This window comes from Ochlerotatus camptorhynchus, unplaced genomic scaffold (assembly GCF_037179485.1).
Source record: "Ochlerotatus camptorhynchus isolate MF236.1 unplaced genomic scaffold, CSIRO-AGI_Acam_v1.1 ptg000577l, whole genome shotgun sequence".
NCBI lineage: Eukaryota > Metazoa > Arthropoda > Insecta > Diptera > Culicidae > Ochlerotatus > Ochlerotatus camptorhynchus.
In genome coordinates, this window is record NW_027041058.1 from 2,702,465 (window position 1) to 2,714,891 (window position 12,427).

General features: G+C 40.2%; 1 protein-coding gene and 1 pseudogene across 1 annotated transcript in view; both read left to right on the top strand.

Annotated features, from left to right (window-relative positions):
• The window catches only part of SLO2 (slowpoke 2), a 566,463-nt gene that overhangs the window by 351,412 nt on the left and 202,624 nt on the right, over nucleotides 1–12,427 (top strand). The window lies entirely within an intron of this gene.
• The window catches only part of LOC135713786 (uncharacterized), a 36,291-nt pseudogene that overhangs the window by 18,263 nt on the left and 5,601 nt on the right, over nucleotides 1–12,427 (top strand).

Below are 12,427 nucleotides of genomic sequence, written 5' to 3' on the forward strand. Positions count from 1 at the left end.
ATCTCACTTTCTGAGAGTTGCTTCAAAAAATTGGGTGTTTTTAATCGTAAAATTGAACATATTCGTAGTTTTGTTGCGAACGTTACAGCTCAATTAATCTTTAGACAACAAAGCTACGACATGTCAAAGTTGTCAATTTTGTATGAAAATCGGCATGCGCTGCTAATATTTTGAACAACACTGTACCTGCATTTGTCAGTCAAACAGTCCCATTTTTGGTTTATTTAAGACTAAAACAATATATATAGTGTCGAAATATGTCCAAAAAGATAAGAAGTGTCTATGTTGATCATGCCATCGTATTTCCGTGTAAGCCAGATGTTCTAGGACTTCCAAAACGATATTTCGATACTACAGATATTATCCCTGTCCTTGTTGATCTAGTAGAACAAATCATCTTACAGGATTTGGAGAACCTAGAACATCTGGTATTCATGGAAATAAATCGTGTATTATCTACATAGACACTGTGAATCTGTTTGGACTGATTTGGATACTACAGACATTATTCCAGTCATATTTGATCTAGTAGATCACATTATCTAAACTCCAGGATGATTTGGAAAACCTAGAATATCTGTAATACTTGGAATTAGGTTGTGCATGATCCACAGAGATACTATGACTCTATATGGACATATTTAGATACTACATACATTATTCCAGTTTTGGTTGATCTAGTAAAACAAATCAACTGATGTCCTGGACGATTTGGAGATAGCTCTCAATTAAAATGTGGAAGTGCTTCAAAGAACACCAAGTTGAGAGCAGGCAAAAAGGTAATATGCTACAAGCAATAAGCTGTAGTAAATGCCATGTAGTATTTATTAATGCATATTTAATCAATGAAAACAGTTTTTATTTGTCGCGAATTTCTTTTGAGAACTCGCGGATTTCGCGGATCCAATTTTGAAAATCTTGTAACAGCCCTGCAAATAACAGATCACACAGTACATAGAACGATGAAACTGGAACTTCACGTTTGTTACAGTGCTACAGTGATCGACATTTGTGATCTAGAGAACAGAAATGAGGCTATGTCAACAAAGGTCTACTACCGTATGCGTGATAATGTTTGCACCATTGAGCAATATAAACTATGTTAATCATCGATCGAGTTTCCACTTGCTGCAATTACGGCCTCCACACGCTTCCGGAATGCACGGCAGGTTCTAATAATGTAGCCTGGATCCATTTCTCTCCAGGTACGGGTCAATGTTTGTCTGAAGCTTGCTGTACTCGGGTGGCGTTTAAAACGGGCCTTGGCCTTCATGACGCGCCGTATTGAGTAATCCAGCGGATTAAGATCGGGGCTGGATGGCGGCCACATATCCTTCACCCAGAACGGAAGATGTTTCTGCAACCAGTTCTGAGTGCGGTTCGAGGTGTGGCACGGAGCCCCATCTTGTTGAAATACAACATTTTGCTTCGGACCGTACAGTTCTTTGATCCACGGAAGAACATACTTACTTAAAATCACGATGTAGACCTCCGTGTTTACCTTGTCGCCTTCTGGATTGAAAACCGGGTCCATTTTTTTGCCATCGGAAGCCACCAATCCAAACACCATAACGCTAGCAGGATGCTTGGTCAGATACACGTTCTTGTGCACGTCTTTTACCGGAAGAGAACTAATATACCGGTCGGTTCTGGAATTTGATACGAGATCGACGGTAAACATGCTCTCGTCGGTGAACAGGTTTACCGGATTTTTTCGCTTAAGGAAGTTCAAGATTTTCTTGCATCGTTCGACTCGTAGCTCTCGGATGCGGTTGGTAATCATGTGTGTTTTTTTTCCGTGCCCTCGACTTCGCCCCGCAATCTTCCTTTACGATCTTCCGTGCCGTAAAGTCACTGATCCCGTGTTCCTTTGGCATTTTCCTTATTGAACGCGCTGGATTCACTCGAATCTTCCTTTTGATAGCAGCGATAACCCTCGGAACCCGAGCTGACCTCAGACGACCAGTGGCCACCTTCGCGGATAGTTGACATTTGCGCGTGGGACAAATCACGAATACGCTGCCACTTCATCATGGCGTAACTGTCAAACTAAGTAAATCATTTTCTTTTATACACAGCCTACTACGGTATGAGCTAAAGGTTACGTGTATGCAAAGAAAACAAAGGCATTGTATGCACAGGTGAAACGGGAACCTTATTTGTGCGATGGTGCAAACATTATCACGCATACGGTAGTTCTAAAAAACAATTAAGGAGTTCTTGATTAATAAATCCTCGCTCAGCTTGGTCCGCTTGCTCATGCTTTACTAAAACCTGTCCACTCGAAATGCCATGAAACAATAACAACCTCCATAAACATACGATATGGGACCCGTGGGGATTGCCCCGCCGTTGTTCCCGGACGAAAGTGTCTTTTCTTGTATCTTGTCTTGTACTGCTAGCAGAACCAATCTCATTTTCGTTCGAACCATTCCACTTCAAGGCTTCAAGGACGCTCACACCTCCTTCAATTAACCGCAGCATGACACCACCAAGGCAGACCGGTTTCCAAAAACAACCCCCTCGAATCGATACGAATTTTGACCTCACGCTTTCCCTGAAAAGGGAACACCGATGGGACGAACTTCTGGTGTTGTGTCTGTGTCCTACTTCTTATCTCTCTCTTTCTCTCTCTAATAGCTCGATTAGGTCGATCCTTCATCAGTACATGGTACCAGTCTGGGACTACAGCGCAAACATCAATCAATTATTTATCGATAGTAATTTCCCGGGAAAACCGACGGCGACGACCGGCGTATCAGCGTGGAACATTTCCACCTGCTGCCCCCTTAACGATCCCCGCCTGCGTCACTCAAAGCTCCCCACGGTCACATATTGGCGCGGTGGATTCTTCTGACACCATCCGATATGGCTCAATTTAATGAACTATGCCACGAAACGAGACAATGAACATGATGTTAGGCGTGTATGCTTCGCGCTAACACGGCATTATTTTTCATTAATTGAATGGAAGTCTACGTTCATAGGCACGGTGGCAAACGGAGTAGTTGACTGAATTAGTTCGTTCATATTTAATGGTGGTTTAGAACAATAGCATTGTTTTCTTGAATTGGTTCCAGAATCGAGCACGTGTCCAAGTCAGCCCTATGACTTGGTGGGCTTGAGCCCGGGTCGTGCTGCCTACCGTCACGAAAAGGTGTTAGGTTTTGAACGCCTTTAACTTTGTCATTTATAGATTAAATTAAAATCCAAACACACCATCGATAGGAAATAAGTTTATGAATATGCTGAAATAAATACTTTTCCAATTTTACATTGTATCACTGTTTTCGTGAAATAAACGTTTTCCATAACCGAGCTGGCATAATCGAGTACCATTTAGTTGCGCATCGTTCTGATTGAACCTGTAAAGCTATTAAAGAGCACTGCTGTCGCACTACCGCTCATTTTCTTAGAGGACGTGGTGGTGACCGGATTGCTTAAGATACCAGCGGCAAGCGATAGCAGGTGAAATTTTTCACCCTCTCTGTGCCGTCGTGCAGAAAAACTTCCTCGCAGCGGACGGCGTAATGAATGGATCACACCAGCGGTGGGGTGAAAGGAGACTAACCTCTTCAACGAGCTCAATCTGCGCCTACTCGAAATCATCCGATCCAACTAACGATTTTCTCTATATACATATATCTCGCTCTCTCTTTGGAGAGTCGATCGGATGATATCGAGCAGGGATGAGATTTAAGTTAAGAACGATGTCGTGGTACCGAAGCTATAATGCAACGATCTCATCAGCATCGATTGATCCAGTAATCGTAACAGCAGTCCCATTAAGAATGGTAATAACTAACTCCGATCCCCTTCTCGTTAACACCATGCAAGTTAGCTACAGCGTGAAGATTCCATCACAGCACATCAAACATAGCGTGGTGAGCAATGCTCCAACCGTGGCCCCTCCAATAAAATCCACCGCTACAGTTTCCGATATAGAACACATCTCCCCGGTGGGACAACAACCGATTAATACCCAATTCCAGCTTCGACGGCAACGCTACCAACCATTACCGCCGCGGACTGTTCAGCCAGAGCAGCCGCTGTCATTTCCGAAGCCGAACAGGAGGCGGACGTTGAAGTAACTGCTACCAATGTTTCCGGTGAGTGCGATCATTGTTCGGACATCAAATCCATCAACGATCAACCGGTCGAAATCGAAGTGGAAACCGGTCAGGAAGACGAAGAACAAATCAAGCTGACAGAGTATCTCCGTTCACCTTCTCTTTGCATTTCCACGGCAATGTTAAGACCAAGTACATGATCGTCATGAGACGTGATCAAGTTCACAAGATCGCTACCAATCACTCGATATCGTCAGCGTTGTTCATAAAACAGATGGAGACGACAACAAATTCTACACCTGATGGGCCGCTATGGACTTAGCCAACGTGAAACCGAAGAATACACTATGTAGTGATGTTCTACTTTAAAGGAGACTGCCGTCGACTGCCGCAACAAAATCACGGTGGTGCCGGTGCCGGCAGAAGCACCAAAAGAGGAGAAATGGATGTCCACCGCCAGTAGAACTACACAGTAATAATTCAGAGCTCGGTTCGCAGTTTCATCCAGCGGCAGTTTGCCAAGCCATGGGAACGGGATTGCTTCGACGAGTATTGTAGTACGTGCGGGGTACGTAATTTGTCGGATTTTGAGCATTGTAAATTCAGAGAAAAACTTAGAATTTGGCGGCAGATTATCAGCTTCAATAGCATGCTCTGGCTGTCAGTTGCGTCGAATTATTTTCCCTGAAACGGCAATATTTGGTCAGGCAGATCGAGTTTTTCCACCATATCAAGCCGGACAAGCATTCGCCCTTGGTAAGTGTAAGGCAGCTAGGCAGCCATAGGTTCCGTTCACGTTCAAGTTGGTAAGGGTTGAACGAAGGTTATTAAGCTGAGATGATGCAGGATAATCAAATCAATCAATTTAAGTGTCTCCGAGTTTCGCTGAGTTATTGAGTTCTGTAAACATTAGAGATGGGCAAAACAGTTCAGTTCACAGAACCGTTCCTTGTAGAACCATTCCGCATAAAGAACTAGTTCTTTGGAACCGTTCTTCGCTCTTACAGATTTTTTTCATTATTTGTTTAGAAATGGCAAAAATAAATTTTAATCAATTTACTAATTTCCAAGCAACCTTTTCTTCTAAATAAAACAACCTATATTTTTGAAATCATATTTGAGTCTTTGGATTGTGTTCTATGATTTATATTCGGTGTTCGTTTTTACAGATATATAATTCCTTACTCTATAAGGAATAAGTGCACCGAAGACAACCAAACGATTTGACGTAAACATGCATTTTTATCACACTTTTTAATAAGTGAAAACGCGCACATTTGTCCAGTTAGGTGGGAAATGCGTAGCAAATGTTTATCCATTCATAACTTCATTATCTACCGAGCGAACAACGGGAGAACTTATTGTCACAATAGACGAGTGCATGGATGGGTTTGAGTTCACTCACTATCAGCGAATCCAGACACATAAAGCAACCAACGATACAGACAAAACGGCTGCTACGACTACCATGACAAACTCGCTCTGTAACATAGCTCGATCCGAGTGGTAGAAGGATAATGATATATTGCTTGCCTGCTTTGTTGTAATATACACGGATGAGGACATAGCTTGATATGAATCGAGAAAAGACATAACAAAAAAATTCCCATTAACACACGTGTATGATGTTCGGCTTTACTTCGTGAAGCAGCTTGCCAACAATTTGCTCGTTTCCTTCTACCACCCCGAGTGAGTTGTGTCGCACGGGCTGCTTGTCATCAAAAAGAAGGAAGAAGATTATATCATTGTTGCTTTGCACTTATGACATAGCGTTATTATTCGGTTCGTTGATCGCTTGTCATTTTGTCATTTGGAGATATTTTTGATTCCTTGCTCACTATTCATTTTATTTTTCAAATGACGGACGGGACGAATTTTTGTGCAGAAGTGATGTTTTACCTCCTTCCACACGCACGCTTATAAGATAAATAAACATCGTTAGAGTAAACATAGTCGCTAGAACCGATGGAAACTGTTTTCTATATCTTTACTCCAATAGTGTCCGTCATGCGAAACAAGACCAAACAAAACAATTCTTTCTCTCACTATCTTACATGGAACCGAAAACATACCTGAGCCTGAGCTATCGTTCGTTCGGCATACATGTCGTTCTCAGTCTTTTCAGTTCATTCTTTCTCGTTCTTGCTCTTCGTTCGTTCTTTCTCGTTCATACCGAGAGTACTCACCACTCAGAACGAACGAGAGCGACATACACTCTTATTGTGAACTACCACTCTAATTCAGAACTACCGTTCTTTAAAAAAAGAACTACCGTTCTTTCACTCACTGTCGGTACCTAGTTCTTCTGAACCGTTCGAGAACGAAGCGCCCATCTCTAGTAAACATGTTTTTCTTTTTATTATTGTTTTAATTGACAGCAGCTTTTCGGCTTCGCATGAAGGTACACCTTCAAATGTTGCTGTGATGCGAAAAGTGAGAAAGCAAATGACAGTGATCTTGCTCACTACGCAAAGTGAGTTACTCGAGATGGCTCAAAAGCAACTCAGACATTGCTCATGATTAGGAGCTGTCTTGCCCCTTGGTCAATCGTTAGTTTCATCGTTTATGGAATTCATCAATGCTGACGAAAACGATTCTGACGATTATTGTATTACTAAACTCATTGTTTACATAAATGTATGCAATTGACGTTCAATAAAAACCAAGTTCAGTAATCAGTCATTTGCCCATTTTCTTGTTTTCTTTCGAACCGTATTTTCTGTACAAAAAAATAAATTTACAAATTTCAGATTAAATCCCGATAAAATATTATTAAAAATGGGTAATTTTAACCCAGTTACCGTACACAATCAATTTTTGAAATGGGTAAAAAGCTCTTCACCCATTAGTGAGTAAAGATGTTTTACCCATTTTATGGGTTAACCTACTTTGCCTCAAAATGGGCACTTTTTCATTCATTAATGGGTACTTTCCAGTCAGCGTTGCCAGATATACCGATTTCCAGAAGTTTTTATTCATTTTTAAACTTCCTGAAGCTTCATCCAACTTTCCCTGGAATTTTCTTCCACCTTACCTTGGAAGCTTCTTCAGCCTTCGCTCGAATGATTCTTTCATCTTTTTCCGCCAGTTTTTTCAACTTTCCCGGAACTTCAAGGATGCTATCAGATTCTTATTGCGGATCCACACTAGCTACAGGAACATTTAAGAAGTTCTGAAACTTCAGAGAAGTATAGAATTTTGTATAAGTTTCGATAAATTTAAGACAGTTTCATTAGCTTCTGCTAAAATTCGAAACCCCGGAACTCCAGTGAACTTAAGGAGACATCATACATATTTTGGAAACTTCACAAGTCCAAAGAGTTTCAGGGAAATTTAATGGTTTTCAGGAACTTTAATGAAGCTCAGAGAACTTCAGGACGGATCAATTAATTTCAATGAAATTGCGGAAATTATAAAGTTCCGAGAAACTCAGACAATGTCCTGAGTTGAAATTTTCGCTCCACAGTGTTCACACAGTTTCAAATCGGGTCCTGATTAGCCTCCGAAAGTTTAAACTCATTTGATAAGAAACTGACTTGGCACAAACCATTTGAAGTTTATATGGAAATTACTATGGGAAAACATAACTTTTTGTTCATTGTCTTCTGGCCTTTTTACATATTGTACTGTTAACAAATTCTATTGCTATTCTTATGGGAATTTTTATCACCTACAACTTTGCGGAATATTGTTTTTCAGCCAAACATCAAATTAAATAGTTATTAATTGTTTAAGAGATTGATAATCTTATGGCATGATCAAGCAACTGTTTTGTGGGCAACACTGTATTCTGCAGTGTGACATAGTAGCCATGATTTTTGTCCTCTATTCTACGCGCTATAAACACCAATGTTGCCTGCTGAACAGTTGATTGAGCATAATCATAAGACATTAGTGACTCGAATCATTACTTTTGTTCCTTACATTTGATCGAAAAGTGGTCTTCAACAAAGTTGTAGCTGAGAAAATTTTCAACAAGCTCAGCTATCATTTTTTAAAGTAGAATGAACTGGTGAATTTTGAGATCGATATGAACCAAAATTATGGTTTCTCCATAGTAATTCCCATATGAACTTCAAATGGTTTGTGCCAAGTCAGTTTCTCACTAAATGAGTTCAAATTTTGGGAGGCTAATCAGGGCCCAATTTGGAACAGTTTGAGCACTATGGAGCGAAAATTTCAAATTTTGCATCAGTCTATTATGCATATTTAGGAAACGTAAGGGAAGTTACATGAACATTAGAACATTGCGAGAACATTTTATGGGAAGTTCTATGCTTTTTTAATGGCAGTGCCGATAACTTTTAAAAATTAAAAAAATCGGGAAGATCAAAGAACTTCAATGCTGACGGTACAATAAATTCAAGAAAATTGTGATTAGAGATTTCGTAATCTTCAATAAAGTACAGAGGCCTTCTAAGATGATTAGAGATGTTCCGGTAGTCTCATTATAATCAGAGAAGTTCAGAGCGCTTCAAGAATGACCAGAGAACTCCAAAACAGTCTTTAATTTCAGGAAAATTACAAGAACTTTTAAGGAATTTCGAGGAATTATGGAATATTTCTAAGTGCATTTTAGGAATGTTCCGAAACCTTTAGGTTAAATTCGGAGTCTTCAGGGATGTTTTTTTATGAATATCAGGAAAATTTTCTAGATCATTAGAAAATCCCCCAGGAATTTCTTCCGGAATTATGTCCTAATTTCTTCCGGAATTATGTCCTTGTTTCTTTCGAATGTTCCGTAGCGCTCTGGCTTCCGATTTTCTTCAAATGTTTCTTCCAATCTACCTTAGGAAGTTTCTGCCAGCGTCTCCAGGAAGTTTTTTTTCTTCTCCAGGAAGTTCAATTAATTCTCCCAGAAATTTCTTTCGTCTTTTTCTGGAAGTTTGACCATAAGCCAAAGGTTTTGTTGTTCGACTTCTATTATAAGGTTTTTCCGAGCTTCTTCTGGCTTTCCCTGGAAATTGCTACTTCTGAAAATTGACTTCCGATTTCCGAAAATTTCCTTGCTTCCTTTGGATGTGACATCCGATTTTTTCCCGATAGTTGATTTGTCTTGGAAGTTTCTCGGATGTTTTTCCTACTTTTCTTAGAACTTTCCTCGAACTTCATCCAGGAGAGCTTCTTTCTTCTTTCTCTGGATGTTTTTTCAGCTTCGTTCAGAAGCTAAGTCAAACATTCTCCGGAGTTTTCTTCCGGAATTTTCCGATCATAGTTCAAAAGTTAAAATTTTGCTTTGATTAACGGCTTTCGCAGTCTTAAAACACTGCAACGACTACGATGTAACCTGCCCGACATTTCGGCCATGGGTTGTGGCCTTTTTCAAGGGAAAATATTGTTTGCCGATATTGTCAATAGTTTAGTCGTTGTTGTGGCTGATTTTCCATGTTTTGGTTTCATTTAAAGATATTTAATTGAAAAAACTACTTGGTCACAATTTTGATCACCACTTGAGGGCAACGATAATTTAAAAAAAAATTAAAAAAAAAAATCAAAGAGTGTTTTAAGACTTAGAAAACCGACAATGCAATTCTCCTCTATTCCCAGTCATCACCATTGTTAAAATGTTGCTTTCAAAAACGGCAAAAATATAAAATTTATTAAATAGTAAATACCGATAAATACCGATCTTTTAATACCTTCGATACCCATAAGCTTTAAAATAATCTGGCAACGCTGTTTCCAGTTACAGTGTGCGGCACACTGACAAAAACGATGACCTAAGATTGGTGCGTGGAGTGACCTTCTCCTTCGGCATAACAGGATTGCTCAGGCGTAAAAATGTAATCAGATTGATGGTGAAAAACTAAGGAACCATTTGAATACATTTAGCGAAGTGTTTGATGGATGATGGTTGCCGAAAACAGTCAAGATTTATGAAGTTCAAAGACCCGTATTGAAGCAAAAGTTGGCGAATCGCGTATTCTAGTTCATAATTGTATTCTTTGTTGAATCTCTATAACTCCGTTGTGATCTTCCCCGAACTTCTGCTGATTCAAGTTCACTAGATTCATCACCCAACCACCAAATTCCACTACCATAATATTTTATCAAGTTCCGCTCGAATGATTCCTGCTTTTCACCCTGCAGCGAAATCACACATGTTCAATCTCACACATTCGCTCAGCGAAGCATCACCACCTCCATGCACCAGCCACATATGTGGGTACCGTACCGCACCAGCATCGTAGCAGAAACCTACGTAAAGTGGCGAACTTTTCCGCACTGCAGAGCACAGGAAGTGCAAAACCGAAACTATCGAAAATGTCTTTTGCGAGAAAAAGTTGTTATCGACTGTGATTTTTCTCCTCGGTTTTCGGTGCTGCTGGAACAGCCAAAGTGACACTTTGCTCTTTCGGGAGAAAAAAAAAAGTTCAAGGTTTTCCTCCGGTTCTGCGGACAAAGAATGAGTTAACGAGCGTCACCAACTGCCGACAACAAGTCGAAGTTAAAGTGAGTGTAAAAGCTTACAAGTTTATGCTTTCGCTTTGGCGGCGGCGTTTGTTGGGTGTCATCAAAATGATTTATTGATTGCAGGACGGTGGTGGTCTCGTCACTCTTTGGATGTGATTTATACGGAAAATTACTTGGATGTGACCATCCAAGTTGCACTATGGGCCAGACATTGAAATTTCGCGGCAAAAATCAAACACACTTTTTTAAACCAAGCTGCACGGTTCTACCAACAATCAATACGAAACTAACGATTTTAAATTGGCTCACCACTTTAGTAGCCTATTGGTCCCAAGCAAACGATTAACGTACCCTATTCTAGTTGAAATTCTATTACTACATTATGTTTGTTTTGATTCGCTATGAAAGTTTGACAGATAACATCAGGGGTGTGTGGATTCATGCAGAACATGCAGGGGTGAGTGAAATAGCTTGGGACTGCTTGGGACCGTTGTTCTGGTACTGAGTGAGCCAAAAATAATAATGATTTTCTTCGGGACCCAGTGGTCTTAGAGTTACCTCTATGGTTCTACCAACAATCAATACGAAACTAACGATTTTAAATTGGCTCACCACTTCAGTAGCCTATTGGTCCCAAGCAAACGATTAACGTACCCTATTCTAGTTGAAATTCTAGTACTACGCAATGTTTGTTTTGATTCGCTATGAAAGTTTGACAGATAAAATGAGGGGTTATTGGTTTTTCCTATGTTTCGAGGGGTGATTCGACAAGCTTGGGACCGAAGATAGTACCAGAGGTGAGCCAAAAAGTTGAACACGTTTCTTTGGGACCTACTTGTCTTAGAGTTACCTCTATGGTTCTACCACTCAATAATTGTACATCTTCTTCTTCTTCTTCGAATTTCAAGCTTATTGCGTATCGCATATTAGCTTATGGCGTGCTCTCTCAACTTAGTGTTCTTGATGCACTTCCACAGTTATTAATTAAGAGCTTTCGATGCCTGTACCATTTTTGAATTGATATGATTGTGTGGCAAGTCTAATCATACTTCTATGCCCAGGGAAGTCGAGAAATTTTCCAACCCGAAAAATTCCTAGACCGGACCGGGAATCGAACCCAGCAACCTCCAGCATGGTCTTGCTTTGTAGCTGCGCCTTTACCGACTGAGCTAAGGGAGGCCCCCCAATAATTGTACATAATGTTCCCGATATTATTTAAGGAATTATTTAAAATTTAAGCGTGGTTGTTGACGGTGTTAAATATTTGACAACAGCATGTGCAGAATAATGTTACACTAGCGTTAATTTAGAAGTGTTTCGTAATTTTCTCGAAAAAGTGTGGTTAAATCTAGTTTGAACCTTTGTAAAAAAGTTTTGTATTTCGTGCATTTACTTCAAGAAAAATATAACCTTACATGGTTATAATGCAAATAACGAGGCATCAATTTTCCTACATTTCACCACTGTCTCAACCTATTTAATTGTTCTCCTAATTCGCGTTGACGGCACCGTCGAAAAATTTTCTCTTCCAGCAAATATAGAAAGTTTATTATGAGAATTTTCGGTGGAGTGAATGAATAGTACAAAGTTCGCCATGTTTCACGCACAGTCTGACGTTTGCTTATGGATTTTCTCATTGACGAGTGCACGGATGGATTTGAGTTCACTCACTCGACAAAAAGTGACACAACAGCGGGGCCCTGTTTACTAAAAATGAACACATATGTGTTCATTTTTAGTAAACAGGGCCCCGCTGTTGTGTCACTTTTTGTCGAGTGAGTGAACTAAAATCCATCCGTGCACTCGTCAATAGGAGTAAAGAGCTACAGAGTCGCCGTCAACGCCAATAACTCGAAAACAGTAGGCTGTGGAACTTTGACAGCTCCAGAAGAGCTGTACACGGAAAAACGAAACAACTCAAAATTAAGTCATTTGTACTCATC